The sequence below is a fragment of the Miniopterus schreibersii genome (genome assembly GCF_964146895.1).
Source record: "Miniopterus schreibersii genome assembly, chromosome: 1".
NCBI classification, from domain to species: domain Eukaryota; kingdom Metazoa; phylum Chordata; class Mammalia; order Chiroptera; family Miniopteridae; genus Miniopterus; species Miniopterus schreibersii.
In genome coordinates this window covers 192,012,572-192,026,249 of record NC_138101.1, presented here as the reverse complement: position 1 = coordinate 192,026,249, position 13,678 = coordinate 192,012,572, and the positions used below count along the sequence as shown (strand labels likewise).

Sequence of the window (13,678 nt, the reverse complement as noted above, 5' to 3'; positions counted from 1 at the left end):
TGCCAGCCAAGTCACGAAAACTAGAACAGGCTAAACCACGTGCCGTGTACTCTGCCCAATTCATTGTTTTCTTATACAATCCGTTTGGAAAGCTTTTTCTCAGAAGGGACCCAGTCTCTGACTGGAGTTGGCGTGTTTGTGTGAAGGCCCCCGTTTCCCCTGTCCCTCGGGAAGCCTTCTGCTGTTTCAGGAGCACCTGGAATAAGTTCAGTAGTCTGGGAAAATTTATTTCTAGGAAGTCCTCTTTCATCAGAACGTGGCATGACCAAGTCCGTTTAACTCTACCCTGGGGGGTAATGTGGGTAAGAGGTCACGAGTAACCCAGATCTCGATAAAACCCACTTCTGATCGTCTGGTGGTTGAAAGTCCGGAATGGCCTGCTTCCTTAGGAAGTGCGTTAGGGTTTCCCAGAGAGGTGTTACCTGTAGGATGTACATACACACATGCATACACATGCACATACATATACACGTACATACGTGTATACACATATACATACATACACGCGTTATATATATATAAATGTATATATACACGTAGAATGGACTATTACAGGAGGGTAACGACTTTATTGCTGCTTCTTGCTGCTCCCAATCCTCTCACCTCCAAAGTCTGAGGAACTTCTAACCTTCTTTCCCTGCCAGGCCCTCTCTGAGTATGGCACTTAGGGCTGGGGTGTCTGGGAAGGAAGGGGGTTCAGGGCTTTGTGAGCAGGCTGAAATGATCTGCTTTGAGGCCGGTGCTGAACTCAGCCTATAGCCTGGGCCTTTTCTCCTGCCCTTGGGAGAAGAGAGTGGGTGGGCAAGGTCAGAGAGGAACATTAGCTTAACCACCAGCCATAGTTAGTTAATACCTGCACTAATTAATGTGATACTTTGTACTGTCCTTTTTTTTATGTTATTTTTTTTAAGTTATTTTTAAGTCCTTTACAACCAGCTGGATGTGTGAGTCGCCTAAAGACGGTGTGGCACATAGACAGAGCCTCTGCTAGATCAGGCAACAGAGGCGGGTTCTGCCACTTAACATGTGACCTCGGGCCAGTCACTGATCCTCGGAACCTCGGTACTCTCTACCGTGAGATGAAATTGTTGATGTCGCCAAATGAATTCATAGTATAACCCTGTGATTGTCAAATGGGATGGCCTATGTGGAAGTGCCCGGTAATACTCGACAAATGTAGATTGAGAAATGTAAAGGAAATGTCAGGGACAGGTACTTCTATTGCTGCAGCTCTTCTCCTTACGTCTCTACTGGTCACGGTTAGCTGCAGGGTCATCTCTACCTGCCCTGCTAATACTCAGAGGCTGGGCTTGATGCTGGACCCCAGTGTCATCTTGAGATGCTTTTATAAAGTAATTTATCTCTTTCACCAGTAAGGTTTATGTATCTATTTTCTGTTTTGCTTTCTCTCAGGGATGAATTATTATTGTCATAGTATATAGTCAAGAGTAATTCAATTTAGAAAATAATAGGAAAATTTTGCTTAGCTTTGGTAGGATAATTTTGCTGTAATTCCCGCAAATAAAGTAATGGTTTCTTTAAAAAAAAAAAAAGCCAGTTGAGAGTCACAGATCTGCACTTTGAAAGCCTACAATTGATTGTTTAGTACGAAAATTATATTCAAATGAAGCACATCAGCATGCAGATCTAAAGTGTGGCCATTTTCATCTGGATTGAATATTATTAACTAGCCCAAGGGATGGGATGTAATTAAGATTTCGAACAGCTTACTTGTGTCTACTGTGTTGAATAACCCCATTATTTAAAGTGGTGCACCCGTTTGAATAATAGAAGATAGTCCAATTCACCAATATCTGCACATTTTGGCTTTTAGGTGTATTGAAAGAATATGACTTTTCTCCACCAGTCCAAACATTTGATAAGGTCAAAGATTTGAACTTGTGGCAAATAAAAAGAGAGTTCAGATTCCAGGAAAAATCACATTTCTTTCTGAATGATGGCAGATTTCCATCTTGTTACTCTCATTCAAATACCTTCTTCTATAGGTTTAGGAACAAAGACCAAGTGGGGACAGGCGAAGCCCTTGTTGAGGGTTGATGCTTTTGCCTAATTAAAACTATTAGATGTACAGCCTGCAAGTACAGCTCTAGTTGGAAGGGAAGACAACTCTTAGCTTGGATCCACTTCAGAAAGTTTGCAAAACCTCCCTCTGCCTTGCACAGAACGGATAAGGCACAGTGCTGATGGCATCTTTATTTGGGTGCAGTTCCACAATAACTGTTCTTAGGCGAGACAAGATGCTCGCCTTTTTTTTTTTTTGTCCTACCCACACCTTTTTAAAAGAAAGAAGCAAAGTTCTCCATTTCTCCCAGGAGAAGTTAGTGAGAGGATCTATTGCCTAGTGGCACCACCTGAAGCAGATACCCAGCAGGCCAGGTTGGCACACTGCTCATTTCAGCCATCCGTATTTTCAGGTGTACCCACATGTATTTAGTACATCATTTGATAATGCTAAAAAAATATTAAAGCAGTGTGAGACTAAAGGAGAAAGAAGATGAATGTTAGCATTCCCCTGGGGTTCATGGGTGAAGGAATTAACACAGCGTGGCACTCTACCCTAGCTGTGTTTGTTTCCATGGCAACAGCTACGTACATGTTTCAGACTATCTACAGTGACACAGTTGCAGAAATAGTAGCTTGCAGGTTTCTGATATCGCATCAGTGGACAGGCAGCCCACACTATATTAAGTAAGTGTAAAAGAATTTAAAATATAGCTCTGATCCAGCTGAGCGATGAATCGGGGGGGGTGGGCATTCTCCCTCCTCACGACGGCTGCGAAATCCGGACAAAGTTGAAAGTTGCAAGATTCCAGCCAATTGTCCTTGCTTGGGTAAATACCAAATGAAACAAATGTGAGTTACAAAGGTAAGAAGATGGTCTTGGCAGATGACATATTTAAGAAGGATATTGTCAGCGAAGCTAATTTTTTCGAGGGGGGCGGTAGTGATGGGTAAGGAATGAAAGCTTTAGTTGAAAACAGCCGAGTCTTAAAGCAAATCTAACGTGCAACAGAATCTTTGCTTCTGAGTTTACGGCAACTAAGGTCTTTGAAGGTATCATTGTAGAAATTGCTTTTGTATAAAAATGACCAGGTTTGGAGCAGAGAGGTTGATTGGGTGTGCAGTTAGAGGGAATTGGGGCTCCATTGTCTTTTTTGAATGCTTATGTAAATATCTCTCTTCCCTGGGATGACCCTGGTTTGTCTTTGACATTTGCTGCTACTTTTTGGTACCATTTGCTGGTCTCTGTGTTTATATTATGCAGCTACACTGTAACCCGATAAGACTTGCGTGTTGGTTAGAGAGCAACCAAGTAAAGATGATAGACTTTGTGACTTTGCAATCAAATTGTACAGTAATTTAGGAGAAGTGTTCAAATGGGTATTTATTTACATGCCAGACCTCTGCTTTTAAATAGCAGCCTAGGTATTAGGTGAATAGATTTCAATGTGCATGTTATGATTGTGGGAGCTTTCGAGTATGTTGTAGTTCAGTGTGTACAGTTTTTAATGTCAAAATATTTTTATATACCCATTATTCAGTTTAAGCCTGCACTTACCTTAGAGTTGTATTATTCATGTGTCAGCGGAGAGAATGTAAAGTGGCATGGTATTAAGCTAAGCTGTTCGTTTGAGCAGGATCCGTTTTCTGACCTTAGGTGGACTTTCACAGAAAGTGGCACTCGAGACTTGCAGCTCTTTTGTAGTGAATGAGACTAATTTTTATGTGCAGGGGGAACTACCCACAGCGCCTACTACAGGTTGTTCTTCACAGTAATTATTTGATTAGATGTTGAGAGTGGGGGAGGGGGAAGGCTGCCTGGAACATCCCGAGGGCCTGGGTAATATGGAGGGATGGGACAGATTTTGCATTATAAATCGGACTTGAACCCTAGAATGTTCGACACCCCAGTGGATAGACGTGATTTGCCTTTCTAAATAAGGTGACCCAAAATGAAACTAATGTTGAAGCTTCCCATTTTTGCCCACCCAGAGATGGGAAGTGAAGTTTGTGTCTTATGTGGGGGATTTTTTTTTTTTTTTTTAAATGGTGGCCCATACCAAAGGGCAGCTCCTTTCTCAGTCTCATCTGCCTATTCCCACACTCATCCCTGTGGAGTTCTGAGGCACCAGCCCATTTTGGGGGCCCACGGGAGGGCAGGCTTGTGGGCCCCTCCCCCATGCCCTGGCTTGCCTAGCAAGGGCCCTGTGTATCATGGTGGGCAGCTTCTCTCTGCAACAGCTGCAGGAAGCCACCTGTGCTTGGCCCCTTGATGCAGAGGAACCAGATACCATTAGTATGAGGGTTTACATCACATTCTGCTATTATTACATTGGAGGGGCCCTGGAAACCGTGGGCTCCAAAACCAGAAATCAGGAAAGTTTTAATGAACTACTTAAAAAAAAAAAATTATTGATTGATTTGAGAGAGAGAGGAAGAGACCCACTGATTGGTTGTTCCACTTACTCAGCCATTCAGTGGTTGGTTCTTGTATGTGCCCTGCTCCGGGATCAAACCCACAACCTTGGCATACGGGGGCGATGCTCTCACCGCCTGAGCTACCCGGCCAGGGCCTCAGTGAGCAACTTTGGATGGCTAGTTCGACGTTTGTTTGTCTGGGAGTGCTGGAGCAGGCAGGGCCTTCCAACAGTCGGGACATTTGTATGCTTTTTTCACCACCCAGAAATATTTTCCAGTGTAAAAAAACAACAAAACAAAAATCCACCAGTCTGCGCCACGTTCCTTAACTCTTTTGTAAGAATAGGAAAACCACATACACCTAAATGCCAAGCCCTAGGCCGAGTCAGCCATTCACATTTAATCCTGGCAGTGCTTGTAGGAAACTCAATTGCTTCCATTTGAAGGGCCAGGAAATTGATTTGGAAAAAAATGAATTTGAGGGATTCCCAAATAGTGGCAGCATGGAATGAGTAAGAGAGAAACGAAGGTACAGACGGATCTTATTACTAGTCTGAAATGGTAACGGAATTGCCAGAATCAACTTCCTGAGGCGTAGCTCATTTGCAGTCTCCACTGCTCGGTAACTTCTGACGGCGCTCGGCGATCACAGGGCACAAGCAGGTCTGCAGGCCAGCGTCCAGGGCTTTCCACCCTGGTTCCTGCCCAGCCTTCCCTCTCACTGGGCCCTCTTCCCCTGGAGCGTCCTGTGGCTGCCCTAGGGTACTCGATACTGTGTCCTGGCCTGGCCAGGAAGCTTCTAGGCCTTTGCTCTTGCTGCTGTATCTGTCTGGATGTCTTTAATCCTATCTTTGTTAAGACCCAGTTTAAATTCCAGTTCCTCCATAAAACCTAACATATCCCCCCCACCCCGCCCTTATTAGAGGGATTTTTCCATCTTCCACATTCCCATAACAGTTTCTTTGTCTTCAGCTATAGCACCTATTTCACTGTATTCAGATTGGGTATCTCTCTTTCTCTCTCTTTCTTTAATCCTGTCCTGAGGAGGACATTGCTTTAGAGACAGTGGGGGGGGGGCACATCGATGTGAGAGAGACACATTGACTGGTTGCCTCCCACACACACCCCAACCAGGGGTACATGCCCTTGGCTGGAATCGAACCTGTGACCCGTCAGTCTCTGGAGCGACGCTTTAACCACTGAGCCAAACCGTTTAGGGTAGTTGTATCTCTTCTTAACTGAGATGTAAGCATATTGAAGACAAAGGACCATGACTTTGGCACTCTTGTAACTTTTGCCATACCTAGAACAGTATTTCAAACGGTTGTATTTCATTGCATTCTTAAAAACCTGTAAAGCTGTACGTCACTGCACAATCTTCCAGTGCTCATGCTCTCTGCTGAAAGAGAGTCTGGTACATACTGAGCTTCCTAAGGCTCTGTCTGTTGCAGTCCCAGCATCTGGACGGATTCGGCCGCTTTCATAGGCTTCCAAACTTCTGGCTGTTTGGCATCATCTAAACACAGAGACCAAGGGAATGGCTGATTTTTTAAAAATTTTTTTTCATATTTATAGTGTCACAAGATTTTAGAGCCAGAAGGAACCTGGTAGAGCTAAACTCCTTATACTACAAAGGAGAGAATTGTGAACCCAAACTAAGTGACTTTTCCAAAGCCACACATGGGTTAGTGACCCAGGTATGTGTGTGTAGCCAGTGATATCTCTACATGGCCCTGCCATGGCCCGGTGGCTCGGTCGGTTGGAGGGTTGTCCTATACATCAAAAGGCTGTGGGTTTGGATCCCAGTCAGGGTGCATGCCGGAAGCAACTGATCTATATTTCTTTCTCACATTGATGTTTCTCTCTTCTCTCTCTCTCTCTTTTTCTAAAAAAAAGTTTAGTAAAAAACATGTCCTCCGGTAAGGATTAAAAAAAAATCTCTATTCAGGATTAAAAAAAAAAATCTCTATTCAGGATTAAAAAAAAAAAAAATCTCTATTCAGGATTAAAAAAAAAAAAATCTCTATTCAGGATTAAAAAAAAAATCTCTATTCAGTCCAGCATACTGAGCCTTCCTGACCGAGGCCTTGGGTTCCACTTAAGATATCATAATCTGCTTGTGCTTTCCGCCCTGTGTTGGGATTGGCTGACTTTCTGTATGTAAACACTGTCCTGTGACAACAATCCCATTAACACTCTTTGCTAAAAGCTGATATCACCGGGGTAGAATTGAAAACAAAAGTGGACTGAGAGTTGACCTGGGAGGGTGGGCTGGGAGCAATGCTAACAGTTCATTAGCCATCGCCTCGCTGAGGTTATGGCAGCTGCTGAATTCAGTCAAATTCAGACCCTTAAAAAGAGTGGAAAAAAGAAAGCACATACTTTCCAGGGCCTGGGCACGGCACAGCTGGGCCAGCTGGGTGCAGCGCCATGGCAAAAAGATCTCCTCAGTCTCAGAAATGTGAGCCCCGAGCTTGCACACAGGGAAGGGAATGTGGCTGCAACTGGACCTGATTTGGCCTAATGTTTCTGGGCTCACGGGTGCCCGCAGTTACATTAGACTCAGCTCCTATGGGAAGCCTGTGAGTATCTAAAGAAAGAACCAGCCCTCCAAGTAGACAGGAGGAACAAGCTGTGTGTGTGTGTGTGTGTGTGTGTGTGTGTGTGTGTGTGTGTGTGTGTTTAAAGGCTTGCATCTGAGGTCGACAGGCTTTTTTAAGGGGAACTCTTGGTTTTCTGTATAATTGTGTATTTCCTCTTGTCCACAGTTAGCCTGTTAAGGAAATAAAACACAATTCAGGTTTCCAAGTTGCAGGCCTGATTAATCTCTCTGCCAGTTACATATGGAAATAAATTAGTAAATGGTCCATCTGGGACAAGACTACTGCAGAGATGATAAATTATCGCCATCGTATATGTCTGTGTTGCTGAAGACTGAGTTGTGCTCCCCAGGCGCTGCTGAAAGATAACTGGATGCTCTATCGTGGTCAGAGGAATGAAAAAAAAATCACAAGTAAAAAATTCACCGAGAAATGTTTCATGGGAGAGTGCTTTGGTTGATGCCAAGTTTGTTCCTTAGAAGTGCTGTATCTGCAAATATTTAAAAGGAGTCTCAAGGGCATAAGAAATATTTTACTTCTATATTTTCAAAGGCTAACACAGTAACAAGTAATAATTAGTACCTAAATGTCTCAATGAGTAGGATAATTCTATACCTCTGTGCAGTATTTGCAACTTGGTCATTTTCATAGCAAATTCGTGTCTTGTCTTATTTAAATGTCAAAGAAGTTGAGGCAAGTCAGTGCCTCTATTTCTTGATTGATGAAAAACTGAGTTTTAGGGGCTTGAGTGCCTTGTCCATAATGACTCAGATGGCCAAGTGGCAGAGCTGGGATGAGCAGCCAGGTATCACCAGTACGGAATCCATCTCGGTTTCCATCAGAGTCTGTGTGACATCAAACACATTTCAGTATCCTATCATTCATCTGGCAGCATCAGAAAATAAAGCAAAAGCCATACCTTCTTGATCATGAAGATTTTTTCTCTACCTGGAGACCTTGAGTATCAGTTTATCTTTTTTTCTTTATTATTGATTTCTGAGAGACGAAGGGAGAGGAAGAGAGAAATAGAAACATCAGTGATGAAAGAGAGTCATTGGTCTGCTGCCTCCTGCACGCCCCCTACTGGGGAGCGAGCCCACAACTTGGGCATGTGCCCTGACTGGGAATTGAACTGTGACCTCCAGGTTCATAGGCTGACGCTCAACCACTGAGCCACACCGGCCAGTTTAACTTTTTTTTTTAACATGATTTTGATTTTTTAAAATTGAAGTATAATTTACTTATAGCATGTATTAGTTTCGGGTGTACGACGTAATGATCTGACATTTATATATATTGGGAAATGATCGCCACAGTAAGTCTAGTTAACATTCATCACCTTACACAGCTAGAATTTTTTTGTGTGTGCTGAGAACTTTCAGATCTGCCCTCTTAGCAACTTTCAAATATACAATAGGGTATTATTAACCCTAGTTGTCATGCTGTAAGTTACATCCCTATAACTTATTTATTCTATAACTGGAAGTCTCCGTCCCTTTTGACTACCTTCATCCATTCCTCCTCTCCAGCCCTTTAACTTTTTCCTGTGACTAAGGCACACCACTATTCCCCTGAGTTGTTTTATAAAACTAAAGCCATAGATGCCCTCGGGAACTTTTTAGGTCTGGTAAAATTCTGCCCCTTTGCAGAATGGCCTGAGGCTACTGTGACATCCCGAGTCTTGCGCCTACTTTAAAATGTTCTTTCGTGTGTTCCTCCTGGGCAAGCCTTCTGCAGCTAATCCTTTAGGCATGCTCCCCTCTAGAAAATGTGGCACAAAAAGGACAGAAAAGCAAACTGGGTTTAGAAATCTTAAGTCACCTGTCTTATTAGATGTCAGTTTCTAAACATAAGCAATGGATGCCACTGGATGGTTTTTACACAGGCCCCTAGCATTTACCAGTCTGTACTTGAAAGTAACCTTGTCTCACCTGGATCACCTTCAAGTATCTCCGGTATCAGCCAGACCTGGCTACTCCATGCACCTGCGTAGCTTTCGTGCTTTCTCACCTCTGGGCCTTTGCTTTAGCTATTGCTTGGTTCTCCTGGTCAAAATCCTGTTCAGACCTCAAGGCCCATTGGTATTGGTATTGTTTTGATGCTTTCTCTGGCCTGCTCCCCACCCCATCCGCACCAGAAACAAATGCCTCCTCTGAAACCCTCTGCTTGTTATAGGAAATAACACAGTCTGCCTGTATTTGAGTTGCCTACATACATGTCTTATCTCCCATAGTGGACAATATATTTTTCAGAGGTGGCGATTTCATCATCTATCTCTTTGACCCTTCCGTCTTCTCTCCAATCCCCAGCTCAATACTCTGCCCTTAATTGAAATTTAACATGCATCAGATTAGGGTAATTTTGTTTTACAACAACAGATTAAATGTCGTTGGATAGGTGCATAAATTAAGGATATGAAGTGTATCAGAATCACTTGAAAAGCTTGTTAAAATAGATTGCTGGACCCCACCTCCAAAAATTCAGATTCAGGTGGTCTTGGGTGGGGGCAAGAATTTGCATTTCCTACAAACTCACAGGTGATGTTCATGCTGCTATTCCTGCACCACCATTTGAGAAGCACTGATTTAATGGATTTATTTCCTAACATCCTCACACTGAAGCTCATAGGGTTATGCCATTGTTTCTATTAGTCAGCCTACTGATCTTTCTTCCTTGAGGCAGAGGCCAAAAAAAAATACCTTCCATTAAGTTATGATGCAACCTTCGCATGTACTAGCTTTCCTATTTTGCAAGATTATTGGTTAACTGTGGCTCAAAAACTTGCAGCCCATGTAGTGAGCTTTAGCTCAATGGGATCTTTTTCCCCAGGAGCACAGCCAGAGTAATTTTATTTTACAACAACAGAATAGAGAGTCCTTGAGTTTGCAGTCTGTGTACCTTGCCTACCCAGTGGATCCAGGCTGGTCCATGTGGAGGTACACTGGCCTGGAATGCTTGTTGGTGCTCTGAAGTTTTCCCTTTATATACACAAGTGTTTCAGCGGCAACTATAGTAAAATAAAGCGATCTCACAAATGTCTCAGCAGCAGCTGTCGTAACATAAGATAATCTCACAATGTCTGTGGCATGTATTTTCACATTTCTGGGTTCTTCTGTGCCCCATGAGGCAGTTTCAAGAACACTCCACCATGAAAGACCCAGTGCTTCAATAACTTTCCAAGCCATAAAGAGGTACTGTTGCAATCGACTCTTTCACTGAAGTGTGGCATCTTTTAGAGTCAGGCCGGAGATGACATCCCTTGTGGTCGAGAGGGTGCTCTCTCCTCCTCTGCTCTAATCCTGTCTTCCTTCTGCTCCTCTCCACCAGCCACTAGAAGCATAGTCTCCTGGAAGACCGGAGCTCTTGTGATAATGGAGGCTTCTTTGTCCTTTCTGTGACGGGAGCAATGCTGACCTCGGTTTCCTGGACCCATTCTGACTCAGGTAACCACGCCCTGCCTTCCCCAGCTCCCTTACACCTCGTAGAGACAGCACTGAATAAAGGAAATACCAAAGCTGTGTTTAAATGCAAATGTAAAATTGATTGTTTCTCCATCATTTGGTATCCGCCCCTCTTCCTCCCAATCTTCTTAATGATCAATTTATGCAGCTGATCAGACGGACAATGTGGTCAATCCAATTTAGGCATTAAGGTAATGAAAACATTGAATCACATCTTCATTTGAAGTTTGGGTGCGTGTCATAGACACACACAGCAAAAGGAACAGTGCTGGGAATTTTTTGTATAGAAATTAGATTCTGCTGTAGTTCCTCGAAGTCATTTTCTTTCTCATAAGACCATGTTTTACTTGAATTAATCTTTCTAATGTACGTTTTAATGGAGGTCAGAAAATATTATTGTGTATTGGTTATGGGCTCTCGGGACAGATGGGATAGTGTAATATAAGACATGGAGCTCTGCAGATCCGGGACCCACTCATGAGAAGATGCAGATGGTGGTGCCTTGTGGGGCTGGGGCTGGGGCTGGGCACTGATGCTAGCTCTCTGGTTCAGGAAATTGAGAGACTTTTAGAATTGGGATTGAAATAATTGGGGAAGAATTCCTGGAAGAGGGAGGGCCTCAGCTGGGCTTTGACCCCGTAGATCAGTAAGCCAGGAGGAGGGGAGAGGAGCAGCATGGCACCTGGCTGGGAAGATGGGAATGAGCCCTCTGTGAGCGCACGCAATGGGGGCTCTGGCTGCCTGGACCAGGACCCTGATCCTTTGTCACAGCCGGAGCCACACTCCCCCCCAGAGCCTGGATCTCTTAAGGTGTCCCTGGTGAAACCCCACCTGCCCTGTTATAGTGAGGCCTTGGCTGGCAGGTTCCTTCAGGGACAGCGGTCACTGTCGCCCCAGCCCTGGCCTGGCTGCCGCTTTGCTGGCCTTTTCTGCTTCTTTGGGTCTGTCCGCACCCGGCCTCTGCCTGTCTACCTGATTGTTTAGTCTTCTCTTACACACCTGCACCCCTCCCCTCCCGGCTCTGCCTGGCGGGCGTGGCTTGAAAGGCCCTGGGATGAACCAGGGACTGTGTGAGGTCAGTGCCTGGTGATTCAAAAGGTGCTGTTCTGGGCCGAGAAGTGGAGTTGACAGGTAGGAAGCATAAGCCAAGAACACGAGGTGGTACGTTGATGCCGAGAGCGTATCTAGATAGTTCTGAAAGCCCGAAGTCAGGGAGGGTCTCGAGGCTGAATAAGGGGCCACAGTCAGGGCTGGGGAACCAAATGCCCTGATTAACTTTGGGATGGCCAAGTACACCCTGCCCACACCTGGCTTCTCTCCAGTGTTGCTTTTGGATAAAGCAGTGGTGGTTTTCCCTGCCCTGGGCGTTGAAGGTACTTCTGAGAGTTGCCTTCTGAGGTGCCTGCTCTTCCTGTCAGGCCTGCCCTGGCACGCTCGGGTGCTCCTGCAGCGGAACCTCAGAAGCTTCGGCCTTCCTGGAGTCAGAGCCTTGGGTCACTAGCCACCAGAGTGGCTGTCCTATAGCCAGTGTGTTGAGTTTCCAAGCTTCTTCCATCTTGTGACACCTACATCTTAAAATGTGGCTTCCTGGTTGCTGCAACATGTGGGGAAAAAAAAAAAAAGCTGAGAACACACTCATTCTTAACCGCCTTAAACTAGACATGACCCAGACCAACTCCACATCCTCAGTCCATTGGCCAGAACCAGTTACATGACCCTGGTTTGGAGCCGGGAGCCTGGGAAGTGGGGCAGAACAGAGGAATGCTCGGGGTCCCCATGGCCCCTGCAATGTCGTGTCACTGTGGGAAAACCTATACCTTTGCTTTTATTTTCTCATTATTAAAGGGTAATGAACCCAGCCCTATATTTTTTCACGTAGCTTATTAAAGGTGTAAATAAGATGTATGAAAGAACTTTAAAGGGTATCATGAGTTGCAACATATCTAAGATATAATTGTCCCTTAATTTTTTTATTACATCTTAAATGGTAATGGGCTGGAGTCAGGGTAGTCACACATGCCCTGGGACTGTCCAAGCATTTCCCCAGGTGACCCAACATAATTATCATACAGTGCTGCCTGTCACATCCAGAGATGTCCGGGTGTAGACAGTAAATTATATGATTACCCCAGCTTCATCCCACGGGTCATCCTTCGAGATTATTGTTATCTCCTATTTCCTGAGCTTTTTCTAAGAGTCAGACACTGTTCTGATCTTTTGCTGTCATTACTTCATTTAATCCCCAAGCTTGTGAGGTATGTACCAGTAATCTCTTTATTTTAAGATGAGGTACCAGATGCAGAAAGGGTTAAATCATTCATGATCACACAGCTATCAAGGAACAGCACTTTGCTCTGAACCCAGGCAGGTCTGACTCTGTGCTCTTAAGTGCCCCACTTTCCTGACATTGGCTTGGGAATCTGTGCCCAGACCACAAGCTGGTAGAAAGTTACAGCTCTGAGCGGTGAGTTTAGCCCTTTATGACCCCGACCAGCAGTCAAGATACAAGATCACTGCGTGACTCTCCAGGGCCTTCAAGGAGCAGGGCGAGGGCTGAGAGTGTGTCTCCTGATTTCCCGCCAGTCCCCTTCCATCCCCACTACCCTGACGTTGACATGCACAGTGTTTTGCATAGGGAGAAAAGACTTTATTTTGAAATCTAGGGTGGAGCAGCACTCTAGCCAGTGAAGACTTGCCATGTGCTATGCAGTTGATCCAAACAGGCACCTTCCCAACGCAAACAGCTAGGAGAAACTGAGCTCTGTTTTCAGGAAGTTTATTTACAAATTTGTTTATTAAAAAAAAAAAAAAAAAAAAAAGCCAGACCACAACCAAAGACCAGTTTTCGCTTGCAGAATAATATCAAGCTGGTATTAATTTCCCTGGTTCCTGGCCTTCCTAATCAGTGTTCAAAACCAAACCCACGGAATCAGAGGGAACAGTTTCTGAAAAATGAGCCAAGCGTGGCAGACTCATCTATTGCATTGCTTGCTCCAAGAAACCCCCCAGAAAGTTATAGATGCGGTTTTCTCAGTGTACAAAGAAAACTAAAGGAATTCCATTAGGAAAGAAAAATTAGATGGAAATTTCTAATTCTATCTCATAAACAATATAGGAATAACTTTAAAATATTCTGCTGTAAGCATGCATTTAATTTGTGCTCTGGGAACCAAATAA

At 44.3% G+C, this 13,678-nt stretch overlaps 1 protein-coding gene across 5 annotated transcripts in view; it reads left to right on the top strand.

Annotated features, from left to right (window-relative positions):
• FOXN3 (forkhead box N3) overlaps positions 1 to 13,678 on the top strand; it is a 320,301-nt gene that overhangs the window by 68,128 nt on the left and 238,495 nt on the right. For all 5 annotated transcript variants that reach the window (XM_081154994.1, XM_081154998.1, XM_081154997.1 and 2 more), the window contains one exon: positions 10,368 to 10,483. The gene's annotated coding sequence lies outside the window, so the exon portion shown is untranslated. The remainder of the gene's footprint in view (positions 1 to 10,367; positions 10,484 to 13,678) is intronic.